This window comes from Pongo pygmaeus, chromosome 16 (genome assembly GCF_028885625.2).
Source record: "Pongo pygmaeus isolate AG05252 chromosome 16, NHGRI_mPonPyg2-v2.0_pri, whole genome shotgun sequence".
NCBI lineage: Eukaryota > Metazoa > Chordata > Mammalia > Primates > Hominidae > Pongo > Pongo pygmaeus.
In genome coordinates, this window is record NC_072389.2 from 44,698,610 (window position 1) to 44,715,359 (window position 16,750).

At 42.0% G+C, this 16,750-nt stretch overlaps 1 long non-coding RNA gene across 1 annotated transcript; it reads right to left on the reverse strand.

Annotated features, from left to right (window-relative positions):
• Window positions 1-456: 456 nt before the first annotated feature.
• On the reverse strand, window positions 457-16,348 carry LOC129013958 (uncharacterized). The gene is made up of 3 exons (XR_008494087.1): window positions 16,296-16,348; window positions 1,767-1,819; window positions 457-608 (listed from the first exon to the last, which is right to left on the reverse strand). It is a non-coding gene; the product is annotated as an uncharacterized LOC129013958 (long non-coding RNA).
• Between the last annotated feature and the right edge of the window lie 402 nt (window positions 16,349-16,750).

The window sequence follows — 16,750 nt, forward strand, 5'->3', positions numbered from 1 at the left end:
CCCTAAGCAGTTCAGCCCCATGGCCTTCTCTTGGGATGACTCCAGGCTTTCCCTACACTTCTGTCATTACAAAGCTGAACAAAACAACTCCACTCCTGGAATTCATCCAGCTGCCGACTTGCAAGGATGCATGAGCAGCTGTTGTTACAGTGGAGAGAGGAGGGCATGGGCTTTAGAGTCAGACAGCCAGGGCTCAAATTCCAGTTCTGCAATTACTTGGCTAGTGACCTTGGGAAAGTAACTTAACTTCTCTGAGACTCAACTTTCCTATGCTAGAAGTCATGATAATAATAGTAGGGTCGTTATGAGGATTGCATGTGTCATCTCTCTGAGAGCAGAGAAACTGTCTTATTTATTAGTGTTTAACCCACAGAAAGCATTGAGTAAATGTTTATTGAATACATGCAAAATGCTTCACACAGTGTTTAGCACATAGACGACTGCAATGAATGGATAGTATTGTCTTCCTTCTCTTTATTTTCTGCCTCTCTCAATGCTTCCCATGAAGGAGCTTATTTTGACCCTTGTGTCAGTCAGGGTCCCGGCAGGAAACAGATGTTGTGTTCCAAATGGGGAGATCTTCATGAAGGAGCCATCTGCAGGGGTGGCTGAGGGAACCAACAGGGAGAGTTAAGCATTCCAGCAGTAGCCACAGCAGAAAGGTGCCAACTCTCCTCTCCCTGGAGGGTCAAGCAGGGAGCTGCTACCAGAGCCCTAAGTGAGAGAGCTATAGCTGAGAGGCCAGCTGCAGAGGATCCAAACCCTTCAGGGAACAGCAGAGGAGGGAGGGAAAAGGGGGAATTAACACCCAAGCCTTCCTCTCCTCCCACTCTATGATCTCTTGCTGGTGCCTCCCAATGGCCAAGCCCAATATCCACTGATGAGACCCTTGTAAATCAGCTTCCACAGAGCAGCCCAGAGAAGGGTAGGCTGGATCTAGCAGTGCAAATGGAGAACATCTAGCACAGCCATTAAATCTCCAAGGATTTATGTGAATAGTCATCTTTCCTCATCTACATAGGTTCTTCTGCAGATTTACACTACAAAAGACAATATCGTCTCAAAAAAGCTGAGATCAACAGGAGACTTTAGATTCAAAGATGATATGAACCAGAATTTCACCTTGTATTTCTTCCTGTTGGGGGAATCTAAACAACTGGAGCACAGCTGTTCCACGGAGCTGGTTCCACAGCTGTATCACACCTTTGCTGCCCTTTCTCATACTACAAATTTCTACATGTAAAATCTAGAAATGGATATATTTCCATGCTTTGAAAACAATAAAAGGTGAATCCAGGCACGAATAACCTATAGGTTTTTTTTTATGTTTGCAATATGTGGGTATTTTTAAATACATAATAATTAAAATCTACTGACACTTTCCTATCATCTTTGCATTGCATATTGTGTTTGTAGCAAGAGATTCTAGGCTTGAAGAGCTAAATAAGTCCACTGCTAAAGTGCTGGCATATCTGTGGCAGGGGATAAGCTGGATAGCAATTGGAAGCCAGTTCTGCAGAGGCCCCCTGGTCTTTGAAGAGTGGCATTCACTTTCCCAACACTGCACAGATTGGGTGGACATCCTGCTAACTGGCATTCAGCCCTACTACCCAACAGCTGCCAAGAGGCCCAACACCTTCAATGGATGTGGAACTTAGTGCTGGTATCTGAACACTAGCCCTCTAGAGGGTCAGCTTCATCTGTTAAGTATATGCAAAAATACATAAAGCAAGACAATAACCATGTTAAAATGAAAGCATACTCACGGTGAGGCATGGTTAGTTCTTCATGGACTCTGCTTCAATCTAGTTACCTGGCCCTAAGAAAATAGCTGTATTTAGAAATGGATGGAAGAAATGAAGGTGATGATGAGGATAACCAAGAAGTTTGCAGCATTTCTTTTGTTCCAGACACTACACTAACTGACTCACATAGATTAACTCAACCCCATGGCCCCCCTACCCCTCCTCGCAAATAAGCATATGTTGTAGATTTTCCTTTAGAGATGAGGAACACAAAGCCAAGTGATATTAAGTTACTTGCCTAAGATAACAAAGCCGATGAGTGGAAGAGCTGGGATTGAAAATCAAGCAATCTAACTCCAGATTGTACTTTTAACCACCAGACGATTCTGCCTCTGATTGTGTTCCTTAAATATTCAGAGACAGAGAAAAAAATTGGAAGAACATGTATTTTTCAACTTAAAAGCAGCTTGCTTCAGAGAGTGAGATAATACATGAATGTTTCTCTCTACTTTCTACTTTTTTGCCCTTTATTTTATTTAGGAGTCAATATATTAATTTCATAATAGAAAACGTAAACTTCATGTCAAAAACCTATTTGAGGAATCTGGTTCTGTTATGAAAGTATGAGTCCCCTATAGCCTAGCCCTCTTGCATATGACAACTGCAAACCCTATACAGAATAGAAGCAAAGAATAGGCCAACACATAAATAGTCAATTGATTTTCAATGAAGGTGCCAAGGCAATTTAATGAGGAAAGAATAGCCTTTCCAACACATGCTACCAAATCAATTACCTATCCATAAAGGAATAAATGAATATTGACCCCTAACTCTCATCATATACAAAAAGTAATTTGAAATGGATCACAGACTTCCATGTAAAATATAAAATTACAAAACTTCTAAAAAAGATAAAGGAGAAAAGTTTTGTAACCTTGGAGTGGGCAAACTTTTCTTAGAAAGAAAATAAAAATAATGGAGCATTTGTTAGAAATGTTGTTTGCTCAATGCTACTTCATCACAATTAAACACTTTTATTCTGTGAAAAATACCATTAAGAAAACAGACAGGCAAGCCACTGCCTAGGAGAAAATATCCAAAGGACTTGTAACCAAAATGTATACAGAACTCTTACAACTCAATAATTACTTACAATTATTGAACTAGACAAACAACCTATTTTCTTTAATGGGCAATGAAAGTTGAACAGACACTTCAAAAGAGTATCTATCAAGGGCTAAAATCATATATAAAGATGTTTAACATCATTGGTCATTAGGGAAATGTAAGTGAAAACCATAGTGAAATATCACTCCACATCCATCAGAAAGATTTAAATTAAAAAGCCCGACCATACTAAGCGTTGGCAATGATGAAGAGCAAGCAGAACTCGCATACACTACTGGTGGAAATAGCAAATGATACAAATTTTTTGGAAAAGAGTTTTGCAGATTCTAAAGCTAAACATAAACCTACCATACAATGTTTGGAATGACCCAGCAATTCTACACCAAGTAAATAAAAACACATGTTCACATAAAGACTCATACATGAATATTCACCCCCACTTTACCTGTAACAGACAAAAACTGGAAACAACCTAAATGTCCATCAATAGGTGATTAGATAAACAAATTGTGATAGATCTATACAATAGTACTCAGAAACAAAACAGAGCAGACTGTTGATACAACAATATGGATGAATCTCAAAATCATTATTTTGTGTAAACGAAGACAAAACCCCCTCAAAATAGAATACATATTGTATTATTCCATTTATGTATTTATATAAAAATCTAAAAAATGAAAACTAGTATGTAGTGGCAAAGAGTAGATCATTTGTTGCCTGGAAATGAAGGTGGAGGGAAAGATGGATTACAAAGGAGCATGAGGGATCTTTTCAGAAAAATGGAAATGTTCGTTATGTTGGTTATAGTGATGGTTTCATGAGCATATACATTCATCATAGCTCATCAAATTGAATTAAATATATGCAGTTTGTTGTATATCTTCAAAGTTGCTTTGAAAAAAACCTTTTCTGCTGAGATCCTTGTCTTAGGAACTAGACAGCAGCTGTAGCCTCGGCACCTAGCACCCTAGTTTGCTCTTCCCCAAAAAGCAACCATTGGGTTTATCATGGCAGTTCTGACTCACCATTCTGGGAAGCTGCCTTTTCCTTCTTTGTCTTACAACCCTTCACCTTTCGTTTGTATAGCCCTTTGATTTTTTTTTCAAAGCTTTTACTGCACTGTAGTCACATGCATGCATTTAACTTATAAGAATGCAAGTATACACACACAAGGTAATAAAGAAAAGCAATTACAGCCTGTACAAGAAAGAGAAACAATGGGTGGTTCCATCTACCATTTCATTCCAAGAGTTTGAGAAGGGTGATGTGACTGCTTTTCCTCTGGCTGGTTCCATTGCTCCTATGTCTCCTATGTCATTTTAGGAGAATCTCATCAGGTGAAGTAAAATTCTATGGTGTTTGTTTGTTTGTTTGGAGAGATGGTGTCACTCTGTTACCCAGGCTGGAGAGTAGTGGCACAATCATATCTCGCTGTAACCTCGCACTCCTGGGCTCAAGCAATCCTCCCACCTGAGCCTCCCTAGTAGCTAGGACTATAGGTGCACACCATCAAACCTGGCTTCTACTGTTTAAAAGACACCTTTTTTGGTACAAGAGAGCCTCTAAATGCAAACCAACTGGTTCATCTGTTGTGGTTGTTGTTCACTTTTTAGATTTTTTTCTTACTTTTGCTGATAATTGCATTTCATAATCACATCAACTTTAAGTTGTGTTGAATTTGTGTTGCTCTCAGTTATATTAAATCCTACTTTTTGATAAGCCATTTTATTTATTAAGTTTGTTGCATGAATGATGAAACAATGAACACAGGAGCAAGAAAAGAAAGCAACATGGGTGAAACTTAGGTTCAGTTTTATTTCCAGTTTAACCATGCTTCCTTAAAATGAAATGCTAATATATCCCTTTTTAAAATTTTAGGTTCAGGGGCACAGGTGCAGGTTTGCTATATAGGTAATTGTGTGTCAAAAAGGTTTTAGTGTACATATTATTTCATTACCCAGGTAATAAGCATAGTACCCAGTAGTTTTCCAGTGCTTCATTTTATACTCAACTGAAGAAACAACGATCTGTCCAGAAATGGAAAAATGTTGATTGTATTGGACTTATCAGGAAAAAGAACGTTCGTCTCCTCCATGGACTCTTACAGTTCATGAGGATAATTTTACTATACTTGATTTTCATCATAGGTGATGATTTTAGAACCCCAATGTAAGATCAAATTTACTACATCTTTTGGGGTTTTCAGAATAGCCCCATAAGATGGCCAGAGAAAATATTATCCACACTCGACAGAGGAGGAAACGGGGCCTCAGGGAGATTGTGACTTGCTAGTTACACAGCTAATAAGAGACGTCCTCCTTTCAAGAACCCAGGTCTTCAGACCGCAAGTTTAGTATTCCTTGAACCATATCACCACCTCCACATGTTGCCATTTTGCTTATCAGACAAAGGCATTATTATGGCCTGGATTTGTCCTGAGTCCCAAGGAGAATTCTCACAGTGAAGATAACTTATTTTCACAATGGAAGCTGAAACTGCTGCTAACAACTCTTGGCTCTTTCTTCTCTTAACTAAAAAAGGAAAATGTGTTAAACCAAATGTGGCAGTTTTGTCACTCTTACCCCCTAATCATAATCAAAATTTACTTTAATTGACAACCAAGCTGTCAGTTATCCAAGCTTCCAGAAGAACGGACACAGATAAGGCCAAATTATGATGATATATTCCACAAACTCAGAGGAACCAACATCCTGCAGGGAGTATCCATTCAGCCCAGAGGCAAGGGAAAGGGTCGAGTTCATATCTAAACCACCATGAGCTAGGCACTACCCACCCATCTGTATACACTTTGTCATCTTTGCAACTACAGCCTTTAACAAGGGCTGGGAGATTTCAACTAAAACAGACAGAATGAACTTTCTTTTAGGGATCTTAGAACATTTTGCATGGATAGGTGGAGAATTTGAATAAAATGACCTATAAGGATAACTGTCTTTCTAAAGGTCTAAAAACAAAGTGTCCCCAGTTCATTAACCGACATATTTGTTGCCACTAGAAATCATTTTTCAAAGAGTGGTAAAAATGACAGGGACCCTAGCCACTGCCCAAAACTCGACTGACAGGGTCTCAGCACTAAACCAAGTAAAATTTAACAAGTGTCACTGTCCCAGGTGTGACAGCTAGGATAGAAATCATTCCATGTCTGGCTCAGACAGGAGGCTAAGGGACTAGTTACCCTGGGCAGGTAGGAGGCATACACTTGAGGGAAGAGGAAGTTATGCTTTCTATAGGGACATGTTTCCTATCCTTAATGAGTTTCCCTCCTATAAGAAGACACACAAGTTTAGGATGACAAATTTACACATGTAACTTGACAAATTTGGTAGCAATCTCCATTACCCTGGCCGAGGCTGAAGGGTTAACCTAAGCTGCCATGTTTGGGGCACCAATGTTTGTGCTCACTCTTTCTCTCACTAAACTCAGTTGCAGCATAGAGGAAGGCTCCAAGAATCAGGGAAGATCAGGGATCCCGAGCTCTCATAGGGCAGTCATAAATGTGATAAGTGACTGTTAAGAGGGATGCACAGCACAGATGCTAATGTCTTTTGTTTGGTTGTATATGCATTTCCGAGTGAGAAGTGAAGCCCAGTCACATTATAAGCTGGGCAGTTTAGGTTCTTGTTTACCAGCCCTCATCCAATAGGCACCAGCTGGAGGCTTGGTATGTGGATTTTGTTTAGTTGCATTGTTGTCTTATTATATCAAAGGAATCCTTCTGCCTATTACCCCAATTTCCTCCCTTCTGGTCCAGTAGCAAACCAGGACCATAACAGACAGGTTCCTAATGCTCTGCAGATGAAGGAATGTCAGGAAAATAAACAAATTTGCTCTCTTCTGTGCATTCCTTTCCTTAAGGGAAGAAACTAAAAGAAGATGACTTAGACCTAAACACAGAAATTTTCCAACAACACTTATCTTGCCAGCTCCTGCCGAGATCACTAGCTTTAAAAGTGCTCTTCGGGCCTGAGTTCAGGATGGCTCTTAAGCAACTCTGCCTCTGTGCAGAGCTGCCATTGCATTTCTTCAGCTGTTTTCCAATTGCCTGAAAGAAGCACCCACTTGCCTGGGCCAGGAATGAGGAGCACAGAGAAACATAGAGTATAACTGTTTCTTCCTCCAGAGTGTTTTTTTGAAAAAAAAAAAAAAAAAAAAAAAAAAAAAAAAAGCCTTCCCCAGAGCATAGTCTGTTTCTCTACTTGATGTCTCACAGAGCATTGGATGCAGAAGTTTGGGGATGGTTCTCTGAATAGGGGTGATTTTCACCAGGTTTGAACCACTGGAAGCCATACCCTTAGAAAGGGTGGATCCAAGAAGGTTTAACACCAAGAACTGCAGACACTGGTAGAAGTCATTCAGGGCAGAGTTAAGTTGACAAACACGTTGTTTTCTCCAAAGTGTAAAGCACACAGTATATAGATGGAGAAAGTGAGGCACAAATACGGCCCAGTGATTATCCAAGGTGTTCATGATGGTGTCAGTCCTAGAGCCAAGACAAGACTATGTGCCTTCTATGCTACCAGAACACACTAACTCTTGAGCATCATGTCCCAGAAACAAATTGAATGGGGAAAATATTCTATTCTGGAATACCAGGGTATCTTGGTATTCCAGAGGAAAACTATTCATAATCCACTTTCATAATCTGTTTTTAGGGATTTTTCATTTACTAAGGCAGAAATTTTAATCCTTCTCCCTGCTCGGGGGTGGGGGGGGAGTATATCAGAATGAGGCTTTAGATAGAGGGTGAGTCTATCCCACCAATAGCAGCCTCATCCCAACACAGCTTTATCAGTCTCCATTTGTCCTCACCTGGAAAATCAACTGGTGAATGTGGCAGTCAGGGCCTCCTGGGTATAGAAGAGCCGCTGGGTCAAATACTTCCATCATGCTTCATTATACCCTAGTTAGGAGTTGACTTCTTCCACCTGTCTGGGTCTGAACTAGACTGACTTGCCACTGAGAAAGGATGAAAGCCAGGCAGGGATCTCTGTGCAGCACCTCCTATCAGCCAACCAGCAGCAGGGTTCCTACCCAGGTGTCCACCTGTCACCACTGGGCAGGGGTGATGAGCACACAGTTGCCTTTTCCAAGGCAGCATTGTTTTTTGTCTAACTTTCATCTCTCTGCTATCTCACAATGCTCTTCTAAAATAAGGTATATTTGGCAGCATTATCAAATAAAGGCTGGCAACAAAACTCAAGCATTATGAATGTGTGTTTCTTCAATTTAATTTAGATCTCTAATGTCTTGAGATTTTAAAAAAGATACTTTAATTTTTTTGTGATTCAAGTTGCACTCGGATTGTGAAGACATTCTTTATAAGTTTGTGCCTGAAGTAAGTTATTTCTGAGTCCCTAAATAGATGCACAGGAACCTCCAAATACCTGGGAAATGTGATCTCCCTTGAAAAACTCACTGTAGCATGGCCTGAGTGCTTAGAATTTGTCTCATAAGAAAATTCCCTCATTTGATGAAACGATTTAAATGTGACTGTGGTCCCAATGGTCGGGGGGGAAAGGCCACTTACAAATTCTCTTTATGAGAGACATGAGTTTACTATTCTACTTGTGAAGGAACAGCCTCTCTTGTTGGATTTAAGAATAGTTTTTTAGCAGAATATCTTCTGTTCCAAAGTCAAAATCATTTAAATAGGTTCAATATTCAGCTCTACATCTGTTTCTAATGCCTAAATGAAAAGACGTTTTTAGTTCATGGGTCAGTGGGTGTACAGCTTGAATGCTAAGTCAGGAAGTAAGAAGCTTGATTATTAGAGAGATGGGTATCCAAATATTTAATATTTTTAATTAATGCTTACACATGTTCGGAAGTAAGAAATGGGCTTGCGGTCTCATTCCAGAGTCAACGCATCTAACCATCCCCCCTCATACACTCATTGCACATTAGGTTTCTCTGTAAAAGTTAGTACCCATCCCTGTTTACTATGTTTTTTTTTTCCTTTTGAGACAGAGTCTTACTCTGTCACCCAGGCTGGAGTGAAATGGGGTGACTTCGGCTCGCTGCAACCTCCGCCTCCCAGGTTCAAGCAATTCGCCTGTCTCAGCCTCCTGAGTATCTGGGATTACAGGTACACACCACCATGCCCGGCTAATTTTTTGTATTTTTAGTAGAGACAGAGTTTCACCCTGTTGGCCAGGCTGGTCTCAAACTCCTGACCTCAGCTGATCCACCCACCTCGGCCTGTTCACTCTTTCTCATCAAAGGAGACTAGTATTTCAGAATCTTTATCAACAATAAGAAATTGTTATGCTCTGATATTTACAGACCTATGCTAGACTCTGGGAGGCAGAGGTGAAAAGACACAGCCTTGAGGGTCTTACAGTTTATAGAACAGCTGTCCAAATATACAACGTGCAATGCAGGGCAACCAGAGCCAAGGGCACACAAGAGGCTCAGGCAGAGCTCATCTGCAGAGGGCCGAGGCTCCTGGACCGCTTCCTGGAGGATGCCTGCATCCTTAAAGAAGGGAAAGGCATGGACACAGGACAGCATTGCAGAGGAGATGCACGGTGGGCTGGTGGTTTGATGGTTTGAACAAAGGCAGTGGTTGGCAAGTGCACAGAGGATTGAGGAAATAAGCACCTCAGTTAAGGAGGATGAGAGAATTCATAAAGGACAGACTGGGAGGTGAAGCCAAAGAGGCAAGTGAAGGCACAGAAAACCAAGTTCATAAAGCCAGGCTCGTGTGCACCAAGTGTCAACCCAGTGCCCCTTTATTAAACTTCCATCTACCTTCTGTCAGTGTTAACTTAGGAAATCCCGGTGGAGTGTTTCATTTCTGTTTTCTTGTTGGTTTTGGTTTGGGGGTTTGGATTTTTTACTCCCAATAGGCTTTACCTTCAGGTCTACACCATTTGAACTTAATACAGTCGGCAATTAGGAAAAATAGAGAATATTAGAGGAATCCCATGACCTTAATCATGTGATAAAGCAGCAACATAATTCCCAAACAGGTAAATTTAAGAATAGTAATCGAATACTTTTCTTGACCACCTGAAACACAGATCCCATTCTGGCTCTATTTTAAGTTGGTGTTTTTAATGATTCAATTTTTAACCAATCACTTCATTCTGATTCTGAGAGAAATACCTAATGGACAAGACAGCTGCCTTTTCAGTGCAAAAAATAACTTGCTTCTATTCCCAGAGCACTCGCTAATTCACAAAATGCCTCACTGTGTGTCCCATTTGATCAGCACTACCGTCTCCCAGGGAAGCTAGGGACAGAATATTATCATCATCCCCATTTTACAGGTGAGATAGTTGAGCTTCAGATAGATCCTGTGACTTGCCCTAGGTCACCTGGCTTGGGTCAGGCTTGGGTCCCAACCCTCCATACCTATGAGGACTGTGTAAGGTCTTCATCAAGATCCCACTTTTTCTCTACCTAGCTGATTGCTTAAGATTTTTTCTCGAATTTCTCTAAACTTTAAAGAGCTTTTTGATCTTCTGCAAACCACTTTTTAGACCATACCTACCCCAAGGAAGAAAACTTTACACCTTATTCTCTGTGGCTATCAACTGATCAGAGGTAATGTTACTACTCAAAGCATTGTTTTTTAATCTTCCACAACACCCCTAGAATATAGGAATTGATGTCCAGATTTGACAGGTTTCGTGAAATGAGGTGTTGTGTTGGTCAGGGTTCTCTGAAGGGACAGAACTAGTAGGAGATATATATATAGATATATAGATATGGTAGTTTATTAAATATTAACTCACATGATCACAAGTCCCACAATAGGCCATCTGCAAGCTGAGTAGGAAAGAGAGCCAGTTCGTGTCCCAAAACTGAAGAACATGGAGTCAGATGTTTGAGGGCAGGAAGCATCCAGCACGGGAGAAAGATGTAGGCTGGGAGGCTAGGCCAGTCTAGCTTTTTCATGTTTCTCTACCTGCTTTATATTCTAGCCAGGAGTGCTGGCTGCTGATTAGATGGTGCCCACCCAGATTAAGGGTGGGTCTGCCTTCCCCAGCCCCCTGACTCAAATGTTAATTTCCTTCGGCAACACCCTCACAGACACACCCAGGATCAATATTTTGCATCCTTCAATCCAATCAAGTTGACACTCAAGATTAACCATCACAGGTGTAGAGCGATAGAGTGATTTGATTTGACGAAGCTCACTTAACTCATACTTGATAGAGTAGGAATCCCAAAGCCCTCAACCACACTAGCAGAAAAATGCCCAGAGGTGGGAAGTTGTAAAGCAGTGATTCTCAGGCAGGATTTCTGGCTCCCCTGCATCAGAATCACAGAGGACTCCTGTTAAACTTCAGATTCCTTTTCCAGAATGTCTCAAGCTGGAACACACACTGGGGAATCTCCATTTTTTCAGGTCCTCAGAAGATTTTTACCAACACCAAAAGCTAGGAAATACTGGCAGGAGGCATGGCCAAGAGAATTGTATAGCTCAACCCCAGCAATACAGGGTAAATATAAGGAAGGAAGGAAGGATGGAGGGATGGAGGGCCAGGTGGTGGAGGACCCTGAATGAGGTTGGATTGGAGAGAACAGGAAATGGACTACAGGAAGGGACTTGAGGTGTCCCAGGAGCAGGAGTATTTTCATGTATTAGGAAGGGACTAGCTTTGGTAGAGGAAAAAGATCACTAAACTAAGAAGATACTGGCCTTTCAATCAACAAACCGAGCTGCCTCATCTTATTTCTCCTGTCAAGGAAGGAGGCCTGACTTGGGAGGCAGATCTGAATCTGTTTCCAACTCTGCCTCTAACTCCTCTGTGACTCTGAGCTAATCACTTGACATCTTGGAACCTCAGTTCAAGTTCAGCATCAGTAAAATCTCACCCTGGCTGGGGAAGGTGGGGTGGGGAAGCAGAATGATTGCTAATACGTCATCCAACACCAAATTTTTAGGAGTTTCCACCCTCTCCTTCTTTAAGCTCATCTCTCTCCAATGTCTTTAGTGTTGCCTTCTCCAGCAAGACTTGGCAGGAAGATTTAGAAGCCTCTAAAGCCACAGAAGTGTTGTGCAGAGAAGCAGCTTAAGCCCAGGTCACAGTGGAAGGAGCCAGGCTCCAGCAGAATGATGGTCAGGTGTGGCTGCACAATTGCGACCTATGAGGGCACCCAGTGTCTGGCAGCCATCCTCAGGGAGAGATTTCCAAAGTCTTTATGGGTTTTGTTGTTTGTTTGTTTGTTTAAGACAGGTTTTCTCTCTGTCACCCAGGCTGGGATACAGTGGCATGATCATAGCTCACTGCAGCCTCAAACTCTTGGGCTCAAGAAATCCTCCCACCTCAGCCTCCCAAGCAGCTGAGATTATAGGTGTGCCTCACCACACCTGGCTAATTTTTAAATTTTTGGTAGAGATGAGATTTTACTACATTTCCCAGGCTGGTCTCAAACTCCTGGCCTCAAGAAATCCACCCACCTTGGCCTCCCAAAGTGGTGAGATTACAGGTGTGAGCCACCACACCCATCTGCCAAAGTCCATATTTGAAAGCTGCCCAGCCCAGGATTTCTGTTAGGAGACACGTTCTGAGCTCCAGGAATGGCGAATGTGCTCTTTGGACAGAACCTTTGAACTTAACAGTGGCCAACTGGAAGCATTCCGACTTTGAGTAAAACTTAAGCACCTGTTATAAAAGTCTGGTGCATGTCACACTGTCACAATATCCTTTCTGTGGGTTATGGAAATCTGGAGAAGCATTGTTTCAGACATGGGGGTAAACAGAGGACTGGGGCCTGTGGTTCTGCCATCCTGGTTTGAAAATGGGAGAGGTCCGATCTGATCAAGGCAGAATCTGGATTAAGTAGAAATATATTCAGAGCCAAGACAACAATCATGGATATACATACTCCATACATGGAACTACATTCTCCATGAGATGGAAGAGGAATGCTCCTTCCAGCCCTCCTAAATTATTTGTTTAACATATATGAAAGATATTAATCTCTAGCCACTCACACCCCTCAAAACTTCTAGGGGGAGGTTTTATTATTCAGTATTGAGAACACCCAGTTCTGCTAGGAGAGCTGAATATTAGAATTTGAAGGATGACTTTACTTAGGGTTTAAAAAAAAGGCAGGAACAATTCCTCCTACACAGTTGACCCTCAAACAACATGGGCTTGAACTGTGCAGGTCCACTTACACATGGATGTTTTTTCAATGAAAGTTACACCAAGTCTGCCTGCCCCTCCTGCCTCCCCTTCCACTTCCTCTACCTCGTCCTCCTCTGCCACCCCTGAGACAGCAGATCACCTCCCCCTCTTTCTCCTGCTCCTCATTCTACTCACTGTGAAGACAAGATGAAGACCTAATGAATAGTAAACATATTTTCTCTTCTTTATAATTTTCCTGTGCTAATCAGCTGTTTATAGTAGGATATTAGTAGTTAAGTTTTGGGAGAGTCAAAAGTTATACTCAGATTTTTTATTGAGCTGGGGGTCAGCGCCCCTAACGAACTATGTTGGAGGGTCAAGGGTCAACTGTATTAGTTCACTAGAGCTGTCATAATAAAGTATCACAATTTGGGTAGTTTAAACAACAGAAATTAGTTGTCTCAGTTCAGGAAGCTAAAAGTCCAAAATCAAGGTGTCCAGACAGTTGATTTTTTCTGAGGACTGTGAGGAAAGGATCCATTCTAGACCATTCTCCTTGGCTTGCAGATGGCTGTCTTCTCCCTGCATCTTCATGTCATCTTTCTTTTTTTTTTTTTTTTGAGACACAGCCTTGCTCTGTTGCCCAGGCTGGAGTGCAATGGCAAGATCTCGGCTCACGGCAACCTCCACCTCCTAGGTTCAAGTGATTCTCCTGCCTCATCCTCCCAAGTAGCTGGGATTCCAGGTGCATGCCACCATGTCTGGCTAATTTTTATATTTTTAGTAGAGATGGGGTTTCACTATGTTGGCCAGGCTGGTCTCAAACTCCTGAGTCATCTTTCTTCTATGCGTGTCTCTGCATCTGAAATTTCTCCCTTTTATCCCTTTTTATAAGGACACCAGTCACAATGAATTATAACCCATTCCAAGAATTTCATTTTAATTTGGTTGCCACTGTGAATACCTTACCTACAAATAGGGTCACATTCTGAGGTACCAGAGGTTAGGACTCCAACATATCTTTTTTGAGGAGAATACAATTAAACCTGTAACACCTCCCTTTCCACAAAATCTAGTTCCATGGTTCTAAAGGAGGGAAAGAGCATCAGAATTAATGCCTTATCATGAATAAGTCACACTGGGGGCACTAGGAGAAGGGATTAAGTCAGAGAGACAGGCTCTAGAAATCCAGCCAAGAAGAAGGTCCTGTGTAACCTTTACATTTTCTTTGCACATCCAATTAGAAATGAGAAAATGGGAAGACTCTGAGTTCTTCAGCAAATGACTAGATTGTGAGTCCATTGACTTGGTAATTTATAAAGAATGAAATTTATTTCTCACACTTTCAGAGGTTAGGAAGTCCAAGATCAAGGCGCTAGTAGGTCTGGGGTCTGGTAAGAGCCCAGTCTCTGTTTTCAAGGTGGGGCCTTGAATGTTGCAACCTCCAGAGAAGATGAACTCTTTTCTCACATGGCAGAATGGCAGAAGAGAGCAAACCCACTTTTCTGAGCCCTTTTTATAGAATCGTTAATCCATTCATGAGGATGGAGCCCTCATGACGTAAACACTTCACATTAGGTGCCACCTCTCAACACTCTTGCATTGGAGATGAGGTTTTAACCTGTGAATCTTGGAGGGAACACAAACATTCACACTGTATCATAGATTAATAGACTTGTCCATAGATGGCCGTCAAATGCTAGAAGGGCTCTGCACAGGAACCCAGGGACAAGACCCATCTATGGTCTGGCTACAGAGAGCAGAAAGAACACAGGAGTCAATACAAGCCTGCATGCCTGCATCTGGGGCCCCTCCCCACCCAAATAAGGCCCTACAACCACTTTTTGGAGAGGAGAAAAAACAGAGATAGGAGTCTGAAATGTTGAGAATTTACCCCAGGGAGATGTTTCCACAAAGGTGACTATTTTAAACTGAAAGACACTTTCAAACCAAAAGAGTAAGTCTGAGATGCTTTAATTGGCAACTTGAAAAACTAGAAACATGTTTTCTTTTCTACCCGTCTGGGGGAGGGTACTGGAGCAAGATTAGCTCCATTACGGAAAATAAAATTTACATTTTCTTTGCACATCCAATTAGTAATATAAAATTGTCAGCCCTTATTCCTACTACACAGGGAAATGGAGTTACAGAGACCAAGTGAGAGGACATTTGGGGGAACGTTTAAAAATCTAAACCCTGGACAGAGGTAGATATGAAACCAAGAATGAAGTGAACACTAAGAATGGGAACATCTGCACAGATGTTAGACTGGGTTTCAATGTAGCTGAGTAGATACCTTTACTCTGAGCCAAACCTACCTTACGTAAAGTCTCAACTCTGTGGCCATGACCATACTGGCCATTTTCCCCACCAGGGAAAATGTCAGGGTTCTCTAGAGGGACAGAACTAATAGGATAGATGTATATATAAAGTGGAGTTTATTAATGAGTATTGACTCACATGATCACAAGGTGAAGTCCCACAACAGGCCATCTGCAAGCTAAGAAGCAAGGAAGCCAGTTCAAGTCTCAAAACCTCAAAAGTAGGGAAGCCAACAGTGCAGTCTTCAGTTTGTGGCCAAAGGCCCAAGAGTCCTTGGCAAACCACTGGTGTAAATCCAAGAGTCCAAACCTGAAGAACTTGGAGTCCAATATTTGAGGGCAGGAAGCATCCAGCATGGGAGAAAGTTGAAGGCCGGAAGACTCAGTGAGTCTACTCTTCCATTTTCTCCTGCCTGCCTTATTCTAGCTGTGCTGGCAGCTAATTAGATGGTACTCACCCATATTGAAGGTGGGTCCACCTCTCCCAGTCCACTGACTCAAATATTAATCTCCTTTGGCAACACCCTCACAGACACACTTAGGAACAATACTTCGCATCCTTCAATCCAATCAAGTTGACACTCAATATTAACCATCACATCATCACTTTCACAAGTGCTTTCCTGTGCAACCCCAGGTCCATCTTGCTCTTACTCCTGAACTCTCCTCCTTCCTCCCAACCTGCCTCTGGATTTTAACCATTCTCCAATGTCTTAGTTCATTTTGTGTTGCTATAAAGGAATACCTTAGGCTGGATAAATTATAAAGAAAAAAGGTTCATTTGGCTCAAGATTTAAATGGCTGAAACGTTCAAGCTTGGGTGTCTGCATCTGGCGAGAGCCTCAGGCTGCTTCCACTTGTGGTGGAGGGTGAAGGGGAGCTAGTATGTGCAGGAGTCACGTGGCTAGAGAGGAGGAAAGAGGGAGGGAGGAGGTGCCAGGCTCTTTTTAACTATCAGCACTCATTGAAACTAATGGTGAGAATTTACTCACCTCCAGGGAAGACACCAATCTATTCATCTGCCACCGTAATCCAAATACTTCCCATTACCCCACCTCCGACATTGAGGATCAAATTTCAACATGAGGCTTGATGGGGACAAACAATCAAACCATAGCACCCCTTGATCTGTGCACTCCTTCTTTTAGAGCACAAGCCTAATGCATGCAAAACAACCACATATCAAAAGCATTCTCCAAATGACTCTCTTTCATTGTGAAAGGGAGCTTGCTGTTAGCACAAGAGCTAAGCAAACAACAGCTTTCGGGAAGTGATAACATCAGGATCTGATAGTGGAGCCCATGCCAAATCTCAGCAGAGAGCCTCAGGGCCTGCAAGGACTGTGCATGAGACTTGGCACTGGTATCCTCAAGTCACAGAAGAACCATTTCTGGAAAAGCAAATGAAAGCCAGAGGGCAAGGGAGCCAGAACAGCAGTGAGGCACTG